Source organism: Pogoniulus pusillus, chromosome 16 (genome assembly GCF_015220805.1).
Source record: "Pogoniulus pusillus isolate bPogPus1 chromosome 16, bPogPus1.pri, whole genome shotgun sequence".
Lineage (NCBI taxonomy): Eukaryota > Metazoa > Chordata > Aves > Piciformes > Lybiidae > Pogoniulus > Pogoniulus pusillus.
This window is the reverse complement of record NC_087279.1, coordinates 3,098,812-3,123,582: the sequence shown is the minus strand read 5'-3', so window position 1 is coordinate 3,123,582 and position 24,771 is coordinate 3,098,812. Positions and strand designations below refer to the sequence as shown.

General features: G+C 49.1%; 1 protein-coding gene across 3 annotated transcripts in view; it reads left to right on the top strand.

Moving 5' to 3' along the window:
• The first annotated feature begins 2,626 nt into the window (after positions 1–2,626).
• The window catches only part of CNTN6 (contactin 6), a 207,244-nt gene continuing 185,099 nt past the window's right edge, over positions 2,627–24,771 (top strand). For all 3 annotated transcript variants that reach the window (XM_064156175.1, XM_064156176.1, XM_064156174.1), the window contains exon 1: positions 2,627–2,716. The gene's annotated coding sequence lies outside the window, so the exon portion shown is untranslated. The remainder of the gene's footprint in view (positions 2,717–24,771) is intronic.

The window sequence follows — 24,771 nt, the reverse complement described above, 5'->3', positions numbered from 1 at the left end:
ATTTTATTCCTAATTAAAAATAGACCTGCTAATTATAATGCCTATCTGCTTTAGAAGGTGCTGCGAGGCTTAATTAATTGTCGGTAAAGCTCATTTGAGAAGCTCACATGATGGAAGTGTGAAATTGTTTATGTTAATCAGGAGGATGGCGATGAGAGCTCTGAAGCAGGAGGGGAGCACTCGCCACACCTGCCCATGGGGCTCCCAAAGGATGCTTGGCACTCCAGTGCACATCCCATAGTCCTGTTGGCCCCATTTTACAAATGAAAAGCAGACCAAGAGAGCTGAGGTGTTTCCAAGGTCATAAACCAAAAGTCCTCCAAGGATGCTGAGTTGAACCCAGATGATTCAAGTGTAATTTCTTTTGATAATGAAAGTGGTGAAATAGTGGAATATGTTGCCCAGAGAGGCAGGAGATGTCCCATCCCTGGAACCACTACAGGTCAGGTTTGAGGCTCTAAGCAACCTGCTCTAGTTGCAGATGTCCCTGCAGACTGCACAAGGGTTGGACAAGATGACTTTTAAAGATCCCTCTCAATCTAAAGTATTCCATGACAAATCAAGTTCAATGAACCACCTTTCTCTAAAGATGGATGATAGAAAATTCCTGCTCTCCTCTCACAAAGGGACACCTTCACCTTCTCTCCTGCTACTGTTACTTCACCTTTCTTTGATGGTCTTGCCTCTTCAAGAGCAATCTCACCATTGCCACTCACCCATGCCTCTGTGAGGGCCAACAATGATCATGGAGACTCAGTTATATGATGATGAGCCATTGCCAAACCACATAAGGAGGAAGGATCCCAAAATTATGAGTACTGTGGCAGAGCCATTGAGGAGACACCACCAAATTCCTGGTGCAAGTTCTATGTGGTGAGTGGTTGGGCTGGAAACAAAGCAGAGATGTTCAAGTGTGCTCTGAGTTTATAGGTGGAGAAATAGATGGCATATTAATATCTAAAGGGTGGAGGTCATGAGAATGGGGCTGGGCTCTTTCTAGGGGCAGCCAGTGATAGGATAAGGGCAAGAAGTCATGAGAATGGAGCTGGGCTCTTTCTAGTGGCAGCCAGTGATAGGATAAGGGCAAGAAGTCATGAGAATGGAGCTGGGCTCTTTCTAGTGGCAGCCAGTGATAGGATAAGGGCAAGAAGTCATGAGAATGGAGCTGGGCTCTTTCTAGTGGCAGCCAGTCACAGGATAAGGACAACAGGTCATGAGAATGGAGCTGAGCTCTTTCTAGTGGCAGCCAGTGATAGGATAAGGACAACAAGTCATGAGAATGGAGCTGGGTTCTTTCTAGTGGCAGCCTGTGATAGGATAAGAGCAACAGGAGCAAACTAGAATACAGGAGAGTTCACTTGAACTTAAGAGGAAACTACTTTGAGAGCACTGGAGCAGGCTGCCCACAACTATTGTGGGGTTAACTTCCCTGGAAAGGTTCCAGGCTCGCCTGGACGTTGTGCTCCTGGGCAACCTGCTGTGGGTGACCCATTCCAGCAGAGGCGTTGGACTAGATAATCTCTAGAGGTCCCTTCCAACCCCTACCATTTTAGGCTCCTATGAAAATCCAAAGTGCAAAAGAGGCAGGCTCTTACTTTCTGCTGATTGAATTGTTGTTTGGTTCTACTCAAGACATCCATGTGCTGCTGTGGTTCTGCTACCTGCCTCCCAAATCCTCTCCACTTGCCACTGCTCAGGCAGGAGGACCATTAATCCCATTGCAAACTAATGGATTTGCACCGAGATTACATTAAAAGGTTGTGAAGCAGTTGCCTGCGACACTACTGCACTTCTCTTGCCTCAAACACTCTGCAAACCGCCGTTGCCACTTCTATCCCCTGTGAATACAAATAACTTTTGCTTACTAACAGAAAGGCATTCCCCTGTCTGAGCTTTGCATTTGATCTTGGTTGAAGCAGTCCCAAGAGGGGGGTGGGGGGAATGGAAATTTGAGAAGGTTTGAAGTTCACACGCAATCAGGGTTTGCGTCTGTGCTGCTTTACACAAGCAACTCTCTCCCCCCGCAGCCTTTTATTCATCTATTTGAAACGTGCCAAATGTGGAGGGGCAGTTAAATGTTGCAGAAGGACAGCCAGTGCCGGGATGTAATCCCACTGTCTGCTCGCAGCCTCTGAGCTTAATCTTCTGGAGCTCAGGAAGCGATTGCGGGACCCGGGACTGAACAACAAAATCATTTCCATCCTCCTTCTAAACCTAACAGCGAGTACTGACCCAGTTTTGCCAAGAGGAGAGGCTTCCGATTACCTGACAGGAGCTCACATTTGCACGTAAAGAAAAGCAAGAGCACATTTAATCTTTGATGCTACTAGTAAGACAGCTGCGCTTTCGCTCGCTCAGCCTCCTCCAAGGATGATCAGCGGCGGAGCCGATTTTTACGCGTTCGAGATGCGCAGATAGGAGCGTGCGGGAGCTGTAGGAGCTGTTTGTTTGATTCCAGCCTTAATTGTGTGGGTCCTAGCAGGAGTTACGGCAGGGAAGCAGTGTATTTCACGCTTCATACCAGTGAAGAGCCACGCAATGCTCAGTGGATAAAAGGCTTGTAGTCCCAGCTGGGAAAATAGTTCCATTATCTCCCAGCTGCATAGACCTTCCATACGGCTCCGTTCTGCCTCGATGAACACTGTGCCTGGCTGAGGGCTCCAAACAGTTCTGCAGCAAATTGTAAAGATCCTCAGACATTTCACTGTTCAGAGCTGTAAGTACAGAATTGTGCTGTCTGCTGCTGCTGCTGCTGCAATGTGAATAATGCTGGGGGGGGGGAGCTGCGTTTTCTGGAGGGGGGTGGTGGAAGAGAGGTCTGCCTGCCTCAGTGATTTTCGTTAGCAGAAGGGGGAAGAGAATGAAGAAAATTTGCTGCTTTATTTCTGCAAATGGCTGATGCTCTAAATGGGTACATTTTTGGGAAGGGGGGGAGGTATATATCTATTAATGTATAGAATGGATTTGTATGCATGTGAGGTCTGAGTCAAACAGTGCAGGAGACCGTGCTGGTCACAGACACCACAGGTATGTTGAGTGTATCACAGCTCTGTGCTGCAGTAAAACAGACAACACAGAGCATGACACTGCTAATTTTGGCACTTTCATATGACTTTCTACAGCATATTATAAGATGAAATGGGTAATGAGAGCCTCATCTAATACCTACCAGCTGGAGGGGCAGAAGCAATAAACATAAATCTTCAGGAAAACATAAGTCAGCCCTGAAAAGAAAGTTGCTTGCTTGGGTTTCCCCCCACCCCCACCCTGTTCCTCAGTTGAATAATTAAAGAACTAAATGGAAACGTGCATGTTTAACTTTCATTGCTTTGCATCCAGAGATCTGCCCGAGTTTGAGTTTCTGTGCTGTGATTGATGTCGGCTGTGTGACACACACAGCTCCAAAGGAAATGTGACACACGAGAAAAAGTTTTGGAAGTCTGGGGTCCCAGCAGTCAGCAGCTGCTTGATGAGTGCTTTGCATCGGTTCCTATGTCCCCATCCTGCTTTTTCGGGGGAATACTTCAGCTCAGTCGGTGAATGTGGAGAAGGTCTCTGCCAACAGCTTTTGCACCACCAGGCTCTGTGCTCACACTTTTCCTGCAGCGCTGTGTCTGAGTGACTAGCAAGAGGCCGACACTCTGCAGCCTATTTCAACAACAGTTGCCCCTTTTGTCAACGCTGCAGCCATCCTCAGATGATTATTTCGAGTTAAAACCCAGACTCTTTACTTCTCCCAAGTGGCTTTTCCTCCCTTTTACTGTTTTTCTTCCCTCAAAGAGAGGGGAATTGTCAGATCGCTCCTTCCCCACCCAGCATTTGAAAAGTTCTGCAAGTTCAAGGAGGTTTTCTTTGTGTGTGTACACCTAAAGCCCTGCAGTGTTTGCCATTCCAGACCCCACATCACCGCAAACAACCTATCTTCAGCAGCCAGCTTTTGCTTTGGTGCTCCAGAGGCACTGTGTCAGTGTTTTACATCCCACGAGTCTTTGCTTCGCAGGTTTTATAGCACTAAAAAGTCCCAATTTTCTACTTGTATGAAGTTAGCAACTACCATATATCACAGAAAGAAACATAAACCACCCCAATACATGCAGCTATAAGCTCCAAAGCCTGGTAAGTTGCTGATCACCAAGCATTAGAAGTTTTGCTGCCCACCCCAAGGGTAAAATTACAACTAATATACAACCTAATTGCTTTAAATCAAATTTGAGACATGTCTCCTTTCCCTTTCCTCCAGCTTTATGATCAGCATTAAAAAAGGTTTGTGGCACATAATAAGCTACTTTAAAATTAATCTCTTGCAGCTGAAGCAAAGATTTCCATCCCAGAGCAAGGTGCCAGCACCCCCAAGGGGACTCAGAACACCGAGTTGTGTTTTTGCAGCGTGTGGGGGTGAAGCACTGTTTGCATTGGAACAGGAAATCCTCGTTAGAAAGATCTTTGTCCTGTGAGTATAGGAAATATATCAGCCCTTCTGTGTGCCATTTACATTTTTCTTCCCCACCCCCTCCCCTCAACCAGAAACTCTTTCTTGCAGACAGTACATCTTCTGCTTAAAATTGTGACTGAGCTTATTGCACAAGACTGGCACAGATTGCCTTCTACTGACCCCTGCCCAGAGATCAGGCCAAGTGCTGCTCACCTTCCTGACTTGGGACTTGCTCAGGAAGGCCAAGATAGAAAAAAAAAATATCTTAATTCTGCTTTGCTTGCTCACAGCCTGGTGCCCTACCCTTGGGTGCAGCCAAGCTTTCTGACCTCTGTGGAGGAGCAGACTTGGAGTGTTCTTATAGAGTATCAGCACCAGGAAGTCTGGCTCAAAAAGCTTTTGTTCCTTCATACCAGAGGCTTCTTCAAAGCTGATCATAACTATGAATGTGGGGAAATTCACAGCCTGGTCTTCTAGATAAGAGGCACTCATAGAATCAGCCAGGTTGGAAGAGACCTCCAAGCTCATTCACTCCAACCTAGCACCCAGCCCTGGCCAAGCAGCCAGACCATGGCACTAAGTGCCTCATCCAGGCTTCTCTTGAACACCTCCAGGGATGGTGATTCCACCACCTCCCTGGGCAGCCCATTCCAGTGCCAATCACTCTCTCTGGCAAGAACTCCCTCCTAACATCCAGCCTAGACCTGCCCTGGCACAGCTTGAGACTGTGTCCCCTTGTTCTGTTGCTGCTTGCCTGGGATCACTAAGTACTTCAGGCACAGGTTTACAACTCCAACTGCCTGTTCTGGCAGTTATCATCTCTGAGACACTAAAAAACCTGCTGTGTTGGAACAAATCACTGTTTAGATGATTAGACAACCTTAATTCATCAACTAGCAGACTTCAACTCTCTCTTACTTACACAAAGCTTTTCTATGAGTGCAAAGCATACAAGGGGAAAAAAAACAAGACACAGCACAATTTACAAAAGAATCAGGTACCTTTGAGTAGCTTAATCATGGATAATAAAACCTAAACCAGAAGTCTAGACCAGGATATTGTACTTAAAACCCTCCGTCTTGCTGAGAAAACAACCACAGAGTTAGCCTGAGACAAAGCACCAGAGATGTGATCTCCCATGATCTCAATGACCTTAAAGTTCTTCTCCAACCAAAACAATTCTTAATGCTAACCAGACCAGGTCAGCATAAAGCATCAGCAAGATGTGTTAGCACAAAAGCAAACATGAGGACTTGCAAGCATCTATTCCAAAGTTTTATAGCATCTCCAGACCGAAGTAGAGGGGAAAAATAAATGCCATACCTTTCTGCTCTCAGCTCCATCTCCTTTCCCTCCAGAAGCTCCTAAGTGGACAACCAGCCTGGCTGCAGCACCTCCAGCCCTGGCTTTCTTTGCCTAGACAATCACTGTTACAGGTCAGCTTTTACTCCTGAGAACAATAGATGTTTCCACCCCTTTGCTCGGGGAATGTAAAGTGGTCCCATCACAGTCAGAGATAATTAAGATAATTAAAGACCCTTAGCAGCTCACTCCATTCGCCTTACAAGCCTGCTTTTTGGAAGCTTTTCTTTCAGTGGAGGATGTTTTACTATCATCTCACTAGGTCTGGTGAGTTAAATCAGGTTAACTCACCTCCTGCAAGCCTACAGTGAGGGTGTTCCTGTTCCAGACTCTTGCCTAAGTTGCTATAGTCTCTGAGTACTGACCCTTGCCCATGGGAGTGTTTTGGTGTAGCTGGATAAATAAATCTCCCGAGATTTATTCCCAGGCAATTTCATCCGTTTCAGAAAACATAGAAAGGGCAGAGTAGGAGAAACATCCTCTTAAAATGGCCTCACTTGAGTTTGAGCAGCTTCCAGCCTGACTCACTCCACACTTGCCTCCTCCCTCATTTAGGTGTAAAGGACTTCACTTGCAACACCTCTATAGGCATAGAAACGCTTGCATGTGTGAAGGTGCAAAAGGTAATGGAATAGGGCCTGCCTTGAGTCATCTGAAGAAAGAAAAGGGTAAATCAGTGAATCATTGGCACACATGGAAGAAGTAACACTCCTGCTTGTATAACACAGAATCCCAGGGTAGTGGGGACTGGAGGGACCCTTGGAGATACAGTCCAACACCCCCTGCTAAAGCAGGGGTGCCCACAGCAGCTTGCCAAGGGTCACATTGTCCAGGTGGATTTGGAATCTCTTCAGACAAGGAGACTCCACAACTTCTCTGGTCAGCCTGATCCAGGGCTCCAGCACCCTCACACCAAAGAAGTTTCTCTGCATGCTCAGGTAGACCCTCCTTTCTTCCAGCTTGTGCCCGTTGCCCCTTGTCCTGTCGTTGGGCACCACTGAAGAGAGTCTCTCCCCATCCTTTCCCCCCATGCCCTTTAGCTCTTGCTGAGCATTGAGGAGATCCCCTCTGGCTCTACTCTTCTCCAGATTCAACAGCCCCAAGCCTCTCAACCTTTCCTTATGATTGGATTTTTGTTGAGGACAGCAGGCTCTGTGCTCTGAGGACAGGAGACAGATGATGTCTGTTCTGTATTGCTAGCAGCAGCTGGGCAGCATTTAATCAGGTTACACATTATTGGCATCTTTTCTGCTCTGCCTTTTCACAGTATCACAGTATCACAGTATCACAGTATCACAGTATCACAGTATCACAGTATCACCAAGGTTGGAAGAGACCTCACAGATCATCAAGTCCAACCCTTTACCACAGTGCCCAAGGCTAGACCATGGCACCAAGTGCCACATCCAACCTTGCCTTGAACTGCCCCAGGGACGACGACTCCACCACCTCCCCAGGCAGCCCATTCCAGTGCCTAATGACTCTTTCAGTGAAGAACTTTCTCCTCACCTCGAGCCGAAATTTCCCCTGGCGCAGCCTGAGGCTGTGTCCTCTTGTTCTGGAGCTGGCCACCTGAGAGAAGAGAGCAACCTCCTCCTGGCCACAACCACCCCTCAGGTAGTTGTAGACAGCAATAAGGTCACCCCTGAGCCTCCTCTTCTCCAGGCTAAACAACCCCAGCTCCCTAAGCCTCTCCTCGTAGGGCTTGTGCTCAAGGCCTCTCACCAGCCTCGTCGCCCTTCTCTGGACACGCTCAAGCATCTCAGTGTCCTTCCTAAACTGGGGGGCCCAGAACTGAACGCAGTACTCGAGGTGTGGTCTGACCAGTGCAGAGTACAGGGGCAGAATGACCTCCCTGCTCCTGCTGACCACACCACTCCTGATACAAGCCAGGATGCCACTGGCTCTCTTGGCCACCTGGGCACACTGCTGGCTCATGTTCAGGCGGGTATCAATCAGTACCCCCAGATCCCTCTCTGTCTGGCTGCTCTCCAGCCACTCCGACCCCAGCCTGTATCTCTGCATGGGGTTGTTGTGGCCAAAGTGCAGCACCCTGCACTTTGAGCTATTGAACCCCATCCCATTGGCCTCTGCCCATCTGTGCAGGCGGTCAAGGTCCCGCTGCAGAGCCCTTCTGCCCTCCAGCTCAGTCACATCTGCCCCCAGCTTAGTGTCATCTGCAAACTTGCTGATGACTGACTCGATGCCCTCATCCAGATCATCTATGAAGATGTTAAAGAGGATGGGGCCCAGCACTGATCCCTGAGGGACACCACTAGTGACTGGCCGCCAGCTGGATGTGGCACCATTCACCACCACTCTCTGGGTCCGGCCCTCCAGCCAGTTCCTAACCCAGCACAGAGTGTTACCATCCAAGCCGCGGGTTGACAGCTTAGCCAGCAGTTTGCTGTGGGGGACAGTGTCAAAGGCCTTGCTGAAGTCCAGATAGACCACATCCACAGGCCTCCCCACATCCACCAAGCGGGTCACCTGATCATAGAAGGAGATCAGGTTAGAAAGGCAGGATCTGCCCTTCCTAAACCCATGCTGGCTGGACCTGAGATCTTTGCCATCCCTCAGGTGCGCAGTTATTGGCCCCAAGAGAACCTGCTCCATCAGTTTCCCTGGCACTGAGGTCAGGCTGACGGGTCTGTAGTTCCCAGGTTCCTCCATCCGACCCTTTTTGTGGATGGGGACCACGTTGGCCATTTTCCAGTCTCCTGGAACCTCTCCGGTGAGCCAGGACTGCTGGAAAATGATGGAGAGTGGCTTGGCCAGCTCAGCTGCCAGCTCTCTCAGCACCCTGGGATGGATCCCATCTGGTCCCATGGACTTGTGGGTGTCCAGATGGCTCAGCAGGTCCTGAACTAATTCCTCATGAATTTCCAGGGGAACACACTGCTCCCCGACCCCATCCCCCAGTTTAAGAGGCCATTTGCCTCCTCCTCCTCTCTCCTTACTGTTGAAAACTGAGGCAAAGAAGGCATTCAGGACCTCTGCCTTTGCTTCATCATCAGTTATAGTGTTCCCCTCCTGGTCCAGTAAGGAGTGGAGGGTCTTCTTGCCCTTCCTTTTAGCATTGATAAATTTATAAAAGTGTTTTTTGTTAAATTTCACGGAAGTGGCCAGCCTAAGTTCTAGCTGAGCCTTAGCCTCTCTAATTTTTCTCCTACATAGTCTGGCTACCTCCTTAAACACATCAGGAGAAGCCTTCCCCTCCTTCCAGAGGCGATACACCCTCTTTTTCTCCCCCACTTCCTTCAGGAGCTCTTTGCTCATCCAGGCTGGTCGCCTCCCCCTGCGGCTCATCTTTCGGCAAGTGGGAACTGCCAGTTCCTGTGCCTTCAAGAGCTCCTGTTTAAAGTAAGTCCAACCATCCTGGACCCCTTTGTTCTCAAGAACTGCTGCCCAGGGGACATTGGAAATAAGTTCCTTGAGCAAATTGAAGTTTGCCCTCCTAAAGTCCAAGGTGTAGGTTTTGTTGAGGTGCCTCCCTACCTCCCTGTATATTGAAAACTCCACTAACTCGTGGTCGCTACACCCTAGGCAGCCTCCCACTATCACATCTCCTACCAGCCCTTCTCTGTTGGAGAGCAGCAGGTCAAGCTGAGCTTGACCCCTAGTAGGCTCATTTAACAGTTGGGTCATGAAGCTGTCCTCCATGCACTCCAGAAATCTCCTGGACTGCCTCCTCTCTGCTGAATTAAGTTCCCAGCAGATATCTGGCAGGTTAAAGTCACCCACAAGGACAAGATCTGAAGATCTTGAGACAGCCTCCAACTGTTTGTAAAATATCTCATCTGTTCCCTCATCCTGGTTGGGTGGTCTGTAACAGACTCCAACCAGGATGTCAGATTTATTAGTCCTACCTCTGATTTTAATCCACAGGGTCTCTACCCCTTCATCCCTCACTTCTAGCTCAATGGCATGGAGTGACTCTCTAATATACAGGGCCACCCCTCCTCCTCTTCTCCCTTGCCTATCTCTCCTGAAAAGGTTATATCCCTCCAGTATAACAGCCCCTCCCTAGCCCTCAGTGACTCCCTCTCACCGGCCACCTGTATTGCTGTCCCTCGGGATGATGCTGTGATTTGGTCAATCTGTTTCCAGGACAGCATGGCTCTAGCCACACCACCTTGCTGCCCACAGCTGGGCTTTGGGGAGAGGAGCCATGTGGTACCCACCACTCATGTTAATCAGAAGGGTGAGGTGCGAGGTTGGACTCGATGATCCTAGAGGTCTCTTCCAACCTGGTTAATTCTGTGATTCTGTTTTCCTGCTCTTTAGCATCCCAAGCAGTCTGGGGATGCTCTCTGCCATGATTTCTGTCTCTTTTGCAGTGCTGTGCAGGAGGGAGTGATGGTGGATGACTGACAGACAGTGTGGATAAGCATCCAGGCAGCCATATACATCTGTGGGGCTTTACTGGTGTGTGTGTGTGTGTATCTTTGTGTTTTGGGGTTCCTGGAAGAGGAAAAACCCTACAGCATGCAGTGCTCAGGAGAATGACTGAGAGAAAGGAGTGGAGGTAGTGGGAGAGAAGAGCAATTTCCCTCAGTCCCTCTGCTGTGTTTCTAGCCTGCAAAGACAAGAAGAAATGGATAGAGATGGCCAGAGAGGCAGCTTGTTTTATTAAAATTCTTAGCAGCAGCTGCTGCAAAACTCTTGTTAAAAGAGATGGAAACCAGCAGAAGGGTGAGAGAAAGAGTGTTATGTCCTTGCTCTTTCCACAACATAATGATATGGGAACTAATACAATTGCCTTCAGATAACTGCTTCTATTGGCTGTACGCAAACAGGAATGACCCAGCCACTCAGCTGTGCCACAGCCCTCTCCAGGCTCTGAGCACAGCTCCCACCAGAGGCACCTCAAACGAATCAAAAAGATGCTACTTAATGTCTCTAAACTGAGTCTACACTTTCCTCCAGGACACTCTCATGTGCTTGTGGGAGCTGGGGTTGTTTAGCCTGGAGAAGAGGAGGCTCAGGGATGACCTCATTGCTGTCTACAACTACCTAAAGGATGTGCCACACCTTGAGTGCTGTGACCAGCTCTGGGCTCCTTAATTCAAGAGAGATGTTGAGGTGCTGGAAGGTGTCCAGAGAAGGACAAGGGAGCTGATGAGAGGCCTGGAGCACAGCCCTGTGAGGAGAGGCTGAGGGAGCTGGGGGTGTGCAGCCTGGAGAAGAGGAGGCTCAGGGCAGAGCTCATTGCTGTCTACAACTCCCTGAATGGAGGTTGTAGCCAGGTGGGCTTGGTCTCTTCTCCCAGACAAGCAGCAACAGAACAAGGGGACACAGCCTCAAGTTGTGCCAGGGCAGGTCTAGGCTGGATGTTGTTAGGAAGTTGTTGTCAGAGAGAGTGATTGGCATTGGAATGGGCTGCCCAGGGAGGTGGTGGAGTGGCTGTGGCTGGAGGTGTTGAAACCAAGCCTGGCTGGGGCACTTAGTGCCATGGTCTGGTTGATTAGCTAGGGCTGGATGATCTTGGAGGTCTCTTCCAACCTGGTTGATTCTATGGTTCTCTGATAGATAAGATTTCTCAGACAAAAAGCTGAGAACTCTTTCATATTTGGCAGTGAATTCAGCACTTCCATGGCCTTATCCAGAGCAAGTGCCCTGCAGTGATGCCTCCAAAGACTCTCTTATTAAACTTGTGCCACGGGAGAAGGTTGGCTGGGAAACAGGGATCCTCTGCTATCAACAGTGCTGTGATTCTAATCATTTCCATTCGGGTGTGGAAAGGGTTGCAGTAACCTGTCTCAGAGGAGCTGGGCACCAGGGCTATCATCTCATCTCATCCCTGCAATCTTTTGATGTGCTTAAAGAAAAGAAAGATCAGTGGCTAATTTGCTACTCTGGATCAGGTAGATTACCTACTGCTGTTCTTGCTGAACCTTTCTCATGAGGCTTTTCCTAGGGTCAGAATGATCAAAAGCTGGGGTAGGTCTGCCTACAGCAGCCAGCAGTCTAGGATTAGGACACTCTCCAGGGTGCAGAAGTTCACTGCTTAAGCAGAGTGGAAAATTTCTCTCTGCTTCTAGCCCTGTGCCTTATCTCCTGGCTGTTCTGGAGCCTTGCTCCAGCAGTTTCCCCAGATCTTTGAGAAATCTTCCCAGAGATAATGTTGTCAGAGCTGGCATCCTTCTGATGAGGATGGGCTTTGATGAGGCAGCATCTTGCTGAGATCTGAGCGTGAGAGCTCTTGCTCTCACACTGCACTGTGGACCACATGTGTTCACCTTCACAGCACTCAGACTCTGCTGCTAATAGACCTGGGGAGAGGGAGATTTGAGAGAATTCAGCTAATGAGGAAAACACTCTCTGTTCTGGGCAAACAGTATGCTAGGCTGAGTTGTCAGCAAAGGTGAGAAGACAACCACTGCTCACCAGCACCTTTGGTTTATTCATAGAATCAGTCAGAGTTGGAAGGGACCACAAGGAGCAGCCAGTTCTAGTCCCCCTGCCATGGGCAGGCACACCCTACCCTAGAGCAGGCTGCCCACAGCCTCATCCAGCCTGGCCTTAAACACCTCCAGGGATGGGGCCTCAACCACCTCCCTGGGCAACCCCTGCCAGGCTCTCACCACGCTCATGCTGAACAACTCCCCTGTTCAAGAGGGGTGGGGAGCTACTGGAGAGGGTTCAGTAGAGGCTGTGAAGATGCTGAAAGCCCTGGAGCAGCTCTGTGAGAAGGAAAGGCTGAGAGCCCTTCTGGAGAAGTGGAGGCTGAGAGAGCATCTTCTTAATGCTGATCAGTATATAGAAGCCATGAGAATGGGGCTTGGCTCTCTTCAGTGGTGTCCAGTGACAAGACAAGGGCCAAGAGGCACAACCTATAGGACAGGAGGTTTCACTTGAACTTGAGGAAAAAGTCCTTTTTTTTTGTCCTGTGTGGGTGCTGGAGGCCTGGATCAGGCTGCCCAGAGAGTGGTCAGGTTTGGGCTCCCCAGTTGAAGAAGGACAGGGATCTGCTGGAGAGGGTCCAGCAGAGGGCTAGGAGGATGATGAGGGGACAGGAGGGCATGGCTGATGATGAGAGGCTGAGGGCCCTGGGGCTGCTTAGTCTGGAGAAGAGAAGACTGAGAGGGGATTTGATAAATGTTGATAAGTATCTGAAGGCTGCCAGGAGTTGGGGACAGGCTCTGCTCACTGCTGCCTGGGATAGGACAAGGAGCAATGGGTGTAAGTTGCAGCACAGGAGGTTCCAGCTCAACACAAGGGGGGATTTCTTTACTGTAAGGGTCCCAGAGCCCTGGCACAGGCTTCCTAGAGAGGTTGTGGAGTCTCCTTCTCTGGAGCCTTTCAAGGCCTGTCTGGATGTGTTCCTGTGTGATCTGTGTTAGATAGGATTGTCCTGCTCTGGCAGGGGGGTTGGACTGGATGATTTCTCTGGGTCCCTTCCAGCCCCTAATATCCTGTGATCCTATGGTGGAGTCTCCTTCATTGAAGATTCCAAGGCCAGCCAGACATAGCAATCCTGGGCAATCTGCTGTGGGTGACCTTGTCTTAGCAAGAGGTTTGGACTGGGTGATCTCCAGAAGTCCCATCCAAAGCCTGATGTTGTGTGATTCGATGATTGTATGTTTAGTGTTCATTTCCTCTTCAAACACATCTCTCACGTTTTAGTCTTCACCCTGTGCCACTGCCTTGTCTGTAGGGAGGTCACCCCACCAAAAATAGATCAGGCTGGGCCACAAAATGCTTGCCCCTCTTTCTAAACCCCTGGTGCACCATGTATTTGGCCAATCCAAATCAGTTTCTCCCTGCTGAGCAATGCATTTGGCATACCCAGAGCTCATGTGGTACCTTTGGGGAGAAAAAAGGGGATTAAAAGCACTGAAGTTTCTGCAACTTCATCTCTTCAAGCAGTTGCTGACAATCCTACCATGAAATTACAAAACCAGCAGGACCAGAGCAAAGAAACCTCACTATAAATTGTGCTTTCCCCATTTGTGAAGGGATCCAGACCAAATGTAGATTTTTATCACCTAAATGAGTCACCTGTGCCACATGGACTCAGTTTCCCATCCCTCATATCAAAACTCTCAGTTGCCTTGATAGAGCTTGAGCTTGTCTGTGGTGACCTGTGCTCCATCCCTGCCTTTCCCAATCTCTTCCAGCTTCTAAGGAGTTTGTCTTTGAGCCAAGTTAAGCAAGCCAAGCATCTTATTTGCACTGTGGGACTGTTCTCTGCAGAGAAAGCACATGCAGACTTTGGAGAGACCTCTCTGGGCATCCAGGCTGATCTCTAGTGCTGGTCATCCTTTGTGCCTCTGTTGCACTTCTCTGACATGCCTGGGAGCAGCCACTGCTAAGAACAGCTCCCGGTGCTTGCTTTGGATAAGCCCTGGATGGTGACTGCTGTGCGCTGCGCTCCTTGTGTTGTAGCTGGTCCTTGGTACCGCAGCGTTTAAGCTTCTTCTCCAAGTGATGATGTTCTGCTAATTGCCTTAATTCAGTCAGCCCCAAATGAGTTTGTTTTTTCCCTTAGGCTGACCGTGGAGGGGAAGCTCTGCAGTTGTCAGCAGACCTGGGTGCTGAGGAAATCTCTCTCCCAGCAATTGTTTGGTCTGCTGGTTTAGTGAGAGCGCTCAGACTGCCCAGCAGGTTAGAGGTTTTACCCCTGTTACACTCACTTAAACTGCCACCTTTTTCTCAGCACTGACATCATTAGCAATGACATATTGCTGAAGCCTCTCCACAGAGGTGACCCTGTCCTTCCCACTGCTGTCATACAAAGCTAAAAGCCATATATATATATTTAACCCTCTCTTTTCACAGAGTCATAGAATGTCAGAGGATGGAAGGGAGCTCAAGAGCTCATCTGGTCCAGCCCCCTGCCAGAGCAGGATCTCCTAGAGCAGATCACACTGGAACACATCCAGATGGTTCTTGAATATCTCCAGAGAGGGAGACTCCACAACCTCCCTGAGCAGCCTGTGCCAGGGCTCTGTCACCTTCACAGGGGAAAAAAAAATCTCCCAGTGGTTTTTATCTAGAGCATGGTAGATTTCAGGCAGATGTGAGGAGGAAACTCTCCACAAGGAGGACAGAGAACTATGAGAACAGCTTGCCCAGAGATGTGGTGGAGGCTCCATCCCTGGAGGTATTAAGTGACAAACTTAATGGGGTCCTGAGCAACCTGATCTAAAAGATGTCCCTGCACACTTCAGGGGGTATGGGCAACATGACCTTCCAGGGTCCCTTACAACCTGATGCATTCTATGATTCTACTCCCTCTGAAGCCACTGGAGGTGCAGATGCATAATGTCACTGCCCTGTAACCCCTCTGGTCCCTCTGTTTCACTTTATCATAGAGTCATAGAATCAGCCAGTTTGGAAGAGACCTCCAAGCTCATCCAGCCCAACCTAGCACCCAGCCCTATCCAGTCAACCAGACCATGGCACTAAGTGCCTCATCCAGGCTTTTCTCCAGGGATGGTGACTCCACCACCTCCCTGGGCAGCCCATTCCAATGCTAATCACTGTCTCTGACAACAACTTCCTAACAACATCCAGCCTAGACCTCCCCTGGCACAACTTGAGGCTGTGTCCCTTTGTTCTGTTGCTGGTTGCCTTCAGGGGAGTCAGGCAAGATGACCTTCCAGGGTCCCTTACAACCTGGTGCATTCTATGATTCTACTCCCTCTGAAGCCACTGGAGGTGCAGATGTCTAATGCCACTGCCCTGTAACCCCTCTGGGTCCTTATGTTTCACTCTATCCATGAGTTAGGTCTGTGTTTTCAGCCCTGCCTCACTTCTCCCACCCAAAGATCCATACTAACTAAGAATATTTACTAGCTGTATGACTGTGCCATGCCTGGCCAGCTGCAGAGCCAGCTGCATGATGAGGGTGTAGCAGTGGAGAAAGGACTTGTCAGAGGGATCTTCTTCCACTTCAGAGGAAAATCTTCATTTCCTACACAGCTGAAATCAGAGCAGTTATTCATGCTAAAAGCTTATGTGGAAAAAAAACCACTAAATGCAAAGGAAATCTTCTGCAATTCTTAACAGGACTAAGTGTAAAGAGAAACATGTTGAAATTGCTGCTAAGTACCAAGCAACTCTGACCAGGGCAAAGTCAGGCTGGTAGCTGTGCAAACACTTCCTATGAAACACCTCTGTCCCAAGCAGGGGGTGTGATGTGGGAGGAAATGGAAGTATGATGAGAAACAGCTGCAGTGTAAAATGTATCCCATGTAGGTGCCTGAAAAGCAGCTAACAGAGCTGTGACTGAGTTCATACCACGTAACAGAATCCCAGCATGATAGGAGCTGGAAGGGGCATCTAGGGATCATCTTGTCCAAATCTCCTTCTAAAGCAGGTTCACCCACAACAGCTTGCCCAGGATCACAATGTCCAGGGGGGGTTGGGATCTCTCCAGAGTGGGAGACTCCATAACCTCTCTGGGCAGGCTGCTCCAGGGCTCCAGCACCCTCACAGCAAAGGAGTTTCTCCTCATCTTCAGATGGAAGCTCCTGGGTTCTCGTTTGTGCTCTTTACCTCTCATCCTGTCACTGGACACCACTTCAAATAACCTAACGCCGTCTTCTTGCCCCTCACCCTTTAGCAACTGATCCCCTTTCAGGCTGTTCTTCTCTAGGTGGAACAGCCCTGGTGCTGTCAGCCTTTCCTCCTCATGGAGCTGCTCCAGGCCTCTCAGCATCTTGGAGCACTGCACTCTCTGCAGTAATTCCTTGTCTCTCCTGAACTGGGGAGCACAGAACTAGAACTATGATTCTAGATGTGGCAGACAGGAAGGAAAATCTCCTTGAGTTACTTCTTGGCTGCAGGGGCACATTACTGACTTATGGTGAAGTCTTTATCCACAGCAGTGAGTAGTACCTTCAGCATATTCTTGCTTTCCCCCGCTTAGTGAAGTCTCCTGGTCCCAGCAGGCTCAGCTGTCATGTAAGACCTTCTTTTCCATGCTTACTTGGGACAGCTGAGCAGAGGGTTAGAAGTTTCTCGCAGCATTTGGCCTCTTTTCCGTGTCTTTCTAAGAATAGAAGCTCCCATGGGGCATTTACCATGCCCCAAACACTGATTTGGGCTGTAGAGGTTGTTCTTGCCACAGTGGCAAGGATTCTTCCCACCCCACTGCTGCACCTCTCCATTTTTGTCTCCATCTCAGACATCATCTTGGCTTTTAGTAGCTGCCTAAAGCAGAGAAGAATTTTGGCTTACAAACCCACACACAACTGCTGCAGTTCCAGCCAGGAATAAACTGCTCTTAACCTAAATACTCCTCTGAGGACACAGCTTGGGGGAAGAAACATAACTGTGCTGTATCTAGTGTGAGCAGGAAGAAGTCTTATGAGGAGCTGCTGAAGTAACTGGGGTTGTTTCAGCCTGGAGAAACAAATGCTGAGGGAAACCTTCTCATTCTTTACAACTGCCTGAAAGAAGGTTAGATCCAAGTGGACATTGTCCTTTCCTTAAATGAGTAATAGAACAAGAGGAAGAATCCTCAAGTTGCACCAGGGGTGCTTTAGGTTGGACAAGAAGAACAATTTCTTCCCCAGAAGGATTGTCAGGCCCTGGAAAAGGCTGCCCAGGGCAGTGGTGGAGTCTTCATCCCTAGAGGTATTGAAAAGCTTGTGGAGATGGTACTGAGGAGCATGTTGGAGGAGCATGTTGGAGGTCTATTCCAACCTGGTTGATTCTATGATTCAGACTGGATGTGAGCAGGAAGTTGTTCAGCATGAGAGTGATGAGAGCATGGAATGGGTTGCCCAGGGAGGTGGTTGAGGCCCCATCCTTGGAGGTATCACAGTATCACCAAGGTTGGAAGAGACCTCACAGATCATCAAGTCCAACCCTTTACCACAGAGCTCAAGGCCAGACCATGGCACCAAGTGCCACATCCAACCTTGCCTTGAACTGCCCCAGGGACGACGACTCCACCACCTCCCCAGGCAGCCCATTCCAGTGTCCAATGACTCTCTCAGTGAAGAACTTTCTCCTCACCTCCAGCCTAAATCTCCCCTGGCACAGCCTGAGGCTGTGTCCTCTTGTTCTGGTGCTGGCCACCTGAGAGAAGAGAGCAACCTCCTCCTGGCCACAACCACCCCTCAGGTAGTTGTAGACAGCAATAAGATCACCCCTGAGCCTCCTCTTCTCCAGGCTAACCAATCCCAGCTCCCTCAGCCTCTCCTCATAGGGCTGTGCTCAAGGCCTCTCCCCAGCCTCGTCGCCCTTCTCTGGACACGCTCAAGCATCTCAGTGTCCTTCCTAAACTGGGGGGCCCAGAACTGAACGCAGTACTCGAGGTGTTTAAGGCCAGGCTGGCTGAGGCTGTGGGCAGCCTGATCTAGGGTAGGGTGTCCCTGGGCATGGCAGGGGCGTTGGAACTGGTTGATCCTTGTGGTCCCTTCCAACCCTGACTGATTCTATGATTGGCATTGGAATGGGCTGCCCAGGGAGGTGGTGGAGTCACCATCCCTGGAAGTGTTCAAGACAAGACTGGATGAGGCACTTTGTGCCATGGTCTATTGGACAGGGCTGGGTGCTAGGTTGGACTGGATCAGCTTGGAGGTCTCTTCCAACCTGGTTGATTCTGTGAGTCTATGACTCCCTCTTGTCCTATTGCTAGTAACTTCAGAGCAGACACCAACACTCAGCTCCCTACAACCTACTTCCAGTGTTTCAGAAAACACTAAATTATGTGACAAAGAGAGACAAAACTGCTAGAACAAAGTAGGCAGAGCTCATTAGTGCACCGAGCTGCAAGGAGAGCAGATTTAGATGACACAAATCTGGCACCAATTGGGTGGGCTGGGAGCTGCAGTGGAGTCCACTGCAACCTGGAGGAAAAGTATTTTGCATTTGAATGCAAAATGCTCACTTAGATGAGCAGGATCCAGTGCTAAACCTTAAAGAACTTTTGAGAACTGGAGATTTCAGGGAAGGCTGTTGGTATTTTGGGATGCTCTGCAGAAGGCTGTGAGGAGCCCTCGTTGGTATTACTATGTACTGGTGGTACTGCAGAGCTAATTGCAGAGCTTTACTGAGAGATTACTACTTTTAAAGTTAGTCTTGTGGAAGGTGCTGAATAATGGATGATGCTAAACTTTGGGTTAGGGATTCAGAGGATTGATTTGGAAGATATAGGCAAGAGATGGCCCAAATCAAACTTCTGTAGAATAAAAAGTTATGTACAAAGGGTAGAGGCTGACAAAAAGTTCCTCATCCACTGCTCCAGGTAAGATATCAATTATTAACCATGTCACGATCTTGCCTCTTTGTCTGGCTGCCTTTCTCAGCAAGATTGATTCAAAATCCATCTAAGCCCTGAAAGGAATTAGCAGGAAACCACTTTGTTTGACAATGCTGAAGGGGGAGGTCATTCAAGCAGCCAGAGCAATACCCCAAGAAAGTAAAAAAGCCCAAACCCTGACTAACCAGGAGGTCTGGTTAAGTAAGGCATGAGTAAGTCATACAAACCTCTCACTCATGCCCACAGACAGAAAAGAAGAGGGGGAAGAAAACAAACAGCCCAACAAGTCAGAGACTGGCTGTGAGAGATTCTAAAGCTGGATCACAAAGGTATTGGCCACTGCCTGCTGTCCAGGCTCTATTTTCTAGGTTCTTGACTTTACTTGGGGCAGGAATTACATTGTATGTAGTTATTTTGTTTCCAAAAAGTCCTGACCACAGACTCTCTACAAAGCAGTTAAATTTGGGGGTTAATTCAGTTGGAAAAATCTTCCCAAGGATGCTTACAGTCCAAGGATCATCCACTCCAACCTATCACCCAACCCTGTCCAATCAACCAGACAGTGGCACTGCAGTGCCTCATCCAGGCTTTGCTTCAACACCTCCAGGGATGGCAACTGCACCACCTCCCTGGGCAGCCAATCACTCTCTGCCAACAACTGCCTCCTAACATCCAGCCTGAACCTCCTCTAGCACATTTTAAGACTGTGTCCCCTTGTTCTGTTGCTGCTTGCCTGGCAGAAGAGACAAACTCTACCTGACTACAACCTCCCTTTAGGTAGTTGTAGACTGCAATGAGATCACCCTTGGGCCTCCTCCACACTAAACACCCCCAGTTCCTTCAGCCTCTCCTCACAGGGCTGTGCTCCAGGCCCCTCACCAGCTTCATCACCCTTCCAGTGTTTCAACATCTCTCTTGAACTGAGGAGCCCAGAACTGGACACAGCACTCAAGGTGTGGCCTTGAGTGGTATGGCACATAGTGTGTGTCCTGCCTGGAATCAGACAATCACACCCTGGGCTAGGCTGGAAAGGACCTCAAAGATCACCTAGTTTTACCCACTCTACCATGAGCAGGGACCCCTCCTTCCAGGCCAGACTGCTCAAAACCCCATCCAACACAGCCTTGAACACTTCCAGGCTTGGAACCTCCATGACTTTGCTGGGCAACCTGTTTCAGTGCCTTACCATCCTCCCAGATTTATGCAGAATGAGGATATTTTCCAGTCCATCATGCCTGGCCATCAGCCACAGCCTGAGATATATTTTCAACTTTATTTCTGGTTGTTTTTATGCATATTTTCATGGTCCCTGTTTTTGCACTGAGGTTAATGGCTGTACACACGAGCACAAATGCATTGCTACCTGTCACACCCTTTTATACCATCTCATTTATTCTGGACAATACAGCAGCCCATGCTATAATTCATCAGAATCAGACACTGATTATTGAAGTGGGTAATTGCAGAGCCTGGTGATCAACTCTGGACAAGGCAGAGTCCAAAGGATAGGATCCAACACAATGAGCATGATTGCAGTGAAGGGGTTTGCTGTTGATAGGTTGCACACTGCTGTGCAACATAAAGCATGAGGGCATGGTTGTAAAATATTGCTGCCTGGGCTTCACCTGCCAGCAAAGGTGTGAAATAATTTTGGTGCAGAGGCACCACTGCTACTGTCCTCTGCTACTGTGTCCAGTTCTGGAGCCCCCAACACAAGAAGGACATGGAACTGCTGGAGCCAGTCTAGAGGAAGCCACCAAGACGCCCAGAGGGCTGCAACAGCTCTGCTATGAGGATAGGCTGAGAGAGTTGGGGCTCTGCAGCCTGGAGAAGAGAAGGCTTTGAGGACACCTTATAGAGGCCTTACAGTATCTGAAGGGGACCTACAGGAAGGCCGGGGGGGGACTATTGACAAGGTCTTATAATGACAGGATGAGGAGGAATGGCTTTGAAGTGGCAGAGAGGAGATTCGAACTGGATGTTAGGAAAGGGTTCTTGGCAGTGAGGGTGGTGAGACACTGGCACAGGTTGCCCAGGGAGGTTGTGGAGCACAGAAGCACAGAATGTGATCTTTGATCACATTCTGTGCTTCTGTGCTCCACAACCTCCCTGGATGTGTTCAAGGCCAGATTAAATGAGGTCCTGAGTAACCTCTTTCAGTGGGAGTTGTCCCTGCCTATGGCAGGGAGTTGGAACTGGATGATCTTTGAGGTCCCTTCCAAGTTAAACCATTCTATGATTCTTCTGGATAGAATAAGTGTAATTAATAGGAATAAGAACAGACTCGATTGTGCCTCACCAAGGAGCAGTAGGTTTTGTTCCATGGCTCTACAGAAATAATGTCCATTTGCAATCCTTTCACTTCTTATAGGTATCAGAGTTCTTCTGCCTTCAAGAGCATAGCATCACAGAATGAGTTTGGTTGGAAAAGACCTTTAAGATCATTGAGCCCAACCATTCTCCAACTCAACCACCAAGTCTGGTGCTAAACCATCACAGGATGTCAGGGTTAGATGGGACCCAAAGAGATCATTGAGTCTGACACCCATACCCTTCAACACCACATCTCCACGTTGTTTAAGCACCTCCAGGGGTGGGGATTCAGTCACCTCTTTGGGGACCAGTGTTTGAGCGCCTTAGGATATAAATACATCTCAGAACTCCCCCAGTGCAAATCCAGGCAGTGGCCTTTATCTGGACAGAGTCTTACTACAACATGGCCTTTCCCTCACATTCTCCTCCTTCATTGAATCATAGAATCAACCAGGTTGGAAGAGACCTCTGAGACCATCCACTCCAATCTATTACCCTGCCCTAGCCAATCAACCAGACCTTGGCACTAAGTGCCTCATCCAGGCTTTGCTTGAACATCTCCAGGGATGGCAACTCCACCACCTCCCTGGGCAGCCCATTCCAATGGCAATCACTCTCTGAGAAGATCTTCCACCTAACATCCAGCCTGAACCTGCCCTGGCACAACTTGAGACTGTGTCCCCTTGTTCTCTTGCTGCTTGCCTGGGAGAAGAGACCAACCACCACTTGGCTACAGCCTCCCTTCAGGTAGTTTGAACAAAGACACCCCACAATACCACTGACTAGGTTGGTAAATATCTCTGTAGCTCAGGAGGAGCACAGAAAAAAGCCAGCTTTGACTAGGCTGCTTTGGAATGTATGTCCTGAAACTAATCTGAACTTCTCAGAGGTTGATTTAATTTGTGTAACTTGAGGCTTCACATAAGGGCAGAGAAAGTCATCAGGTAGCATCTCAGCATGCCTGCCAGTCTGATGTTGCAATATAAACCCTGCATTTAATTGTTTGGTTTTTTTTCCTTTAGCTTGTGACTTTTCTATTGCAGTTGCACAGGCAGGTCTAAATGCTGCCCAAGTCTGGAGTATAAACTGTTGGCCACCCTTAAAGAGAATATATTGGCCTTGGTCTGCAGCCATAAGAAAAATATTTGTGTTCCCACGAGTTGATGAGATAAAAATCAGCCTCTTTGGAGGAGAAAGTTCTTCACAGAGAGAGTGATTGGCACTGGAATGGGCTGCCCAGGGAGGTGGTGGAGTCACCATCCCTGGAGGGGTTCAAGAAAAGCCTGGATGAGGCACTTAGTGCCACTGTCTAGATGACTGGCTAGGGCTGGGTGCTAGGTTGGGCTGGATGAGCTTGGAGGTCTCTTCCAGCCTGGTTGATTCTATGATTCTTAGTTCCCAAGCAGCAGTTATTTGCTTTAAAGTGCTGTCTCCTTGATGTCTCTCTGTTTATTGTGGAGCACAACAGGTCAGGTGAAGATGACTTTGCAGTCCCCCCATGATTCACATGGAGTTTCTCTCCTCCAGAGCTCTGCCTTTCAGAAAGCAGGTTGCTTGTGCACAGTGAACAGCACAAGCTCTTGGTTTTTCACCCTCAGTCCTAGACAGCACTATCGCTCCTACAGACAGCAAACCACCAGCACCTCAGGAGTGGGAAGATAGTAAATGGGGAGCTTTGCAGAACTGTCTTGCAATGACAAGCCAGGGGCAGAAGCTGTCTCTTGGCTTTGTGGTGAACCTCGGCACTAAACTCCTCACTGGAGGTGCTTTGCAAGGTGTTGTTAGTCACAGGCAGGGAAGAGACAAGGTGAACTCTAGCCTGTTCCCAGGAATTTGATTGTGCTGTTCAGAGGTGTTTCAGGTGGCTAGACTGTTCAAAATCACTGTAATGGAGATTTTTGCCTTCCTTTGATAGCAGTGTTTCAGAGAAACAATAATGCTTTGCTTTTGGGTGAAATGCAAATCGATGCAAAGCTCAGAAGCCAATATCAGCTTATAGATTGCTATCCAATAGGCAATTTGTTACAGAGTAGCTGGGTGGCTTCTGTTTATTGAGACATAAAGACTTTGCTTTCTTTAAAGGGAGATTTTATGTGAGAAGGGCATGAGAAGGAATAACCTTTCATACCTGTCCTGCCATAAACTAAATTACCCTTAACCTAAATCGTTTATCATGTAGTGGCAGCCTAATGAGACCAAAACAAACACAAACAAACTGCCTGGAATTTTCTTGAAGGGAGAAATTTATACGAATGGTGCCACATCCACTCGGCAGCTGGCACAAGTGGTGTCCCCCAAGGATCAGTACTGGGCCAAGCCCTGGTCAATATCTTTATTGATGATCTAGACCAGGGGATTGGGTCTTGCATCAGTAAGTTTGCAGATGACACCAAGCTAGGAGCAGGTGTTGATTTGCTGGAGGGTATGAGAGCCCTGCAGAGGGACCTGGCCAGGCTGCATGGGTGGGCAGAGGCCAATGGGATGAGACTGAACAAGGCTAAGTGCAGGATTCTACACTTTGGCCACAACAACCCCAAGCAGCACTACAGGTTGGGAACAGAGTGGCTGAGAGCAGCCAGGAAGAAAGGGACCTGGGGCTGCTGGTAGAGAGGAGCTGAAGATGAGGCAGCAGTGTGCCCAGGTGGGCAGCAGAGCCAATGGCATCCTGGCCTGGCTCAGGAGCAGTGTGGCCAGTAGGACAAGGTTGGTTCTTCTGCCCCTGTACTCAGCACTGGTCAGAACACACCTTGAGTGCTGTGTCCAGTTCTGGGCTCCTCAGTTCAAGAGAGATGTTGAGGTGCTGGAAGGTGTCCAAAGAAGGGCAACAAGACTGGGGAGGGGCCTGGAGCACAGCCCTGTGAGGAGAGGTTGAGGGAGCTGAGTGTGTGCAGCCTGCAGAAGAGGAGGCTCAGGGCAGAGCTCATTGCTGTCTGCAGCTGCCTGCAGGGAGGCCGTAGCCAGGTGGGGTTGGGCTCTGCTGCCAGGCACCTAGCAACAGAACGAGGGGACACAGCCTCAAGTTGTGCCAGGGGAGGTCTAGGCTGGATGTTGTTAGGAAGTTGTTGGTAGAGAGAGTGATTGGCATTGGAATGGGCTGCCCAGGGAGGTGGTGGAGTCACCATGTCTGGAGGTGTTGAAGCAAAGCCTGGATGAGGCACTTAGTGCCATGGTCTGGTTGACTGGCCAGGGCTGGGTGCTAGGTTGGACTGGCTGAGCTTGGAACTCTCTTCCAACCTGGTTGATTCTATGATTCTGCATCAGCTCAGTCGTGCTGGTGGCTTCACAGTTTGGCTGCATGGATTTTACTGTGGGTAACATCAGATGCTTTGAGCAATATCTGAGGAGAACTTATGAGGCTATAAAGCTTGTGAAGGGCACTTTTTTCACCCTGGCTTCACAAATCACAGGGGGAGAGCGCAGAAGGGGTGGTACAGGATAGTTA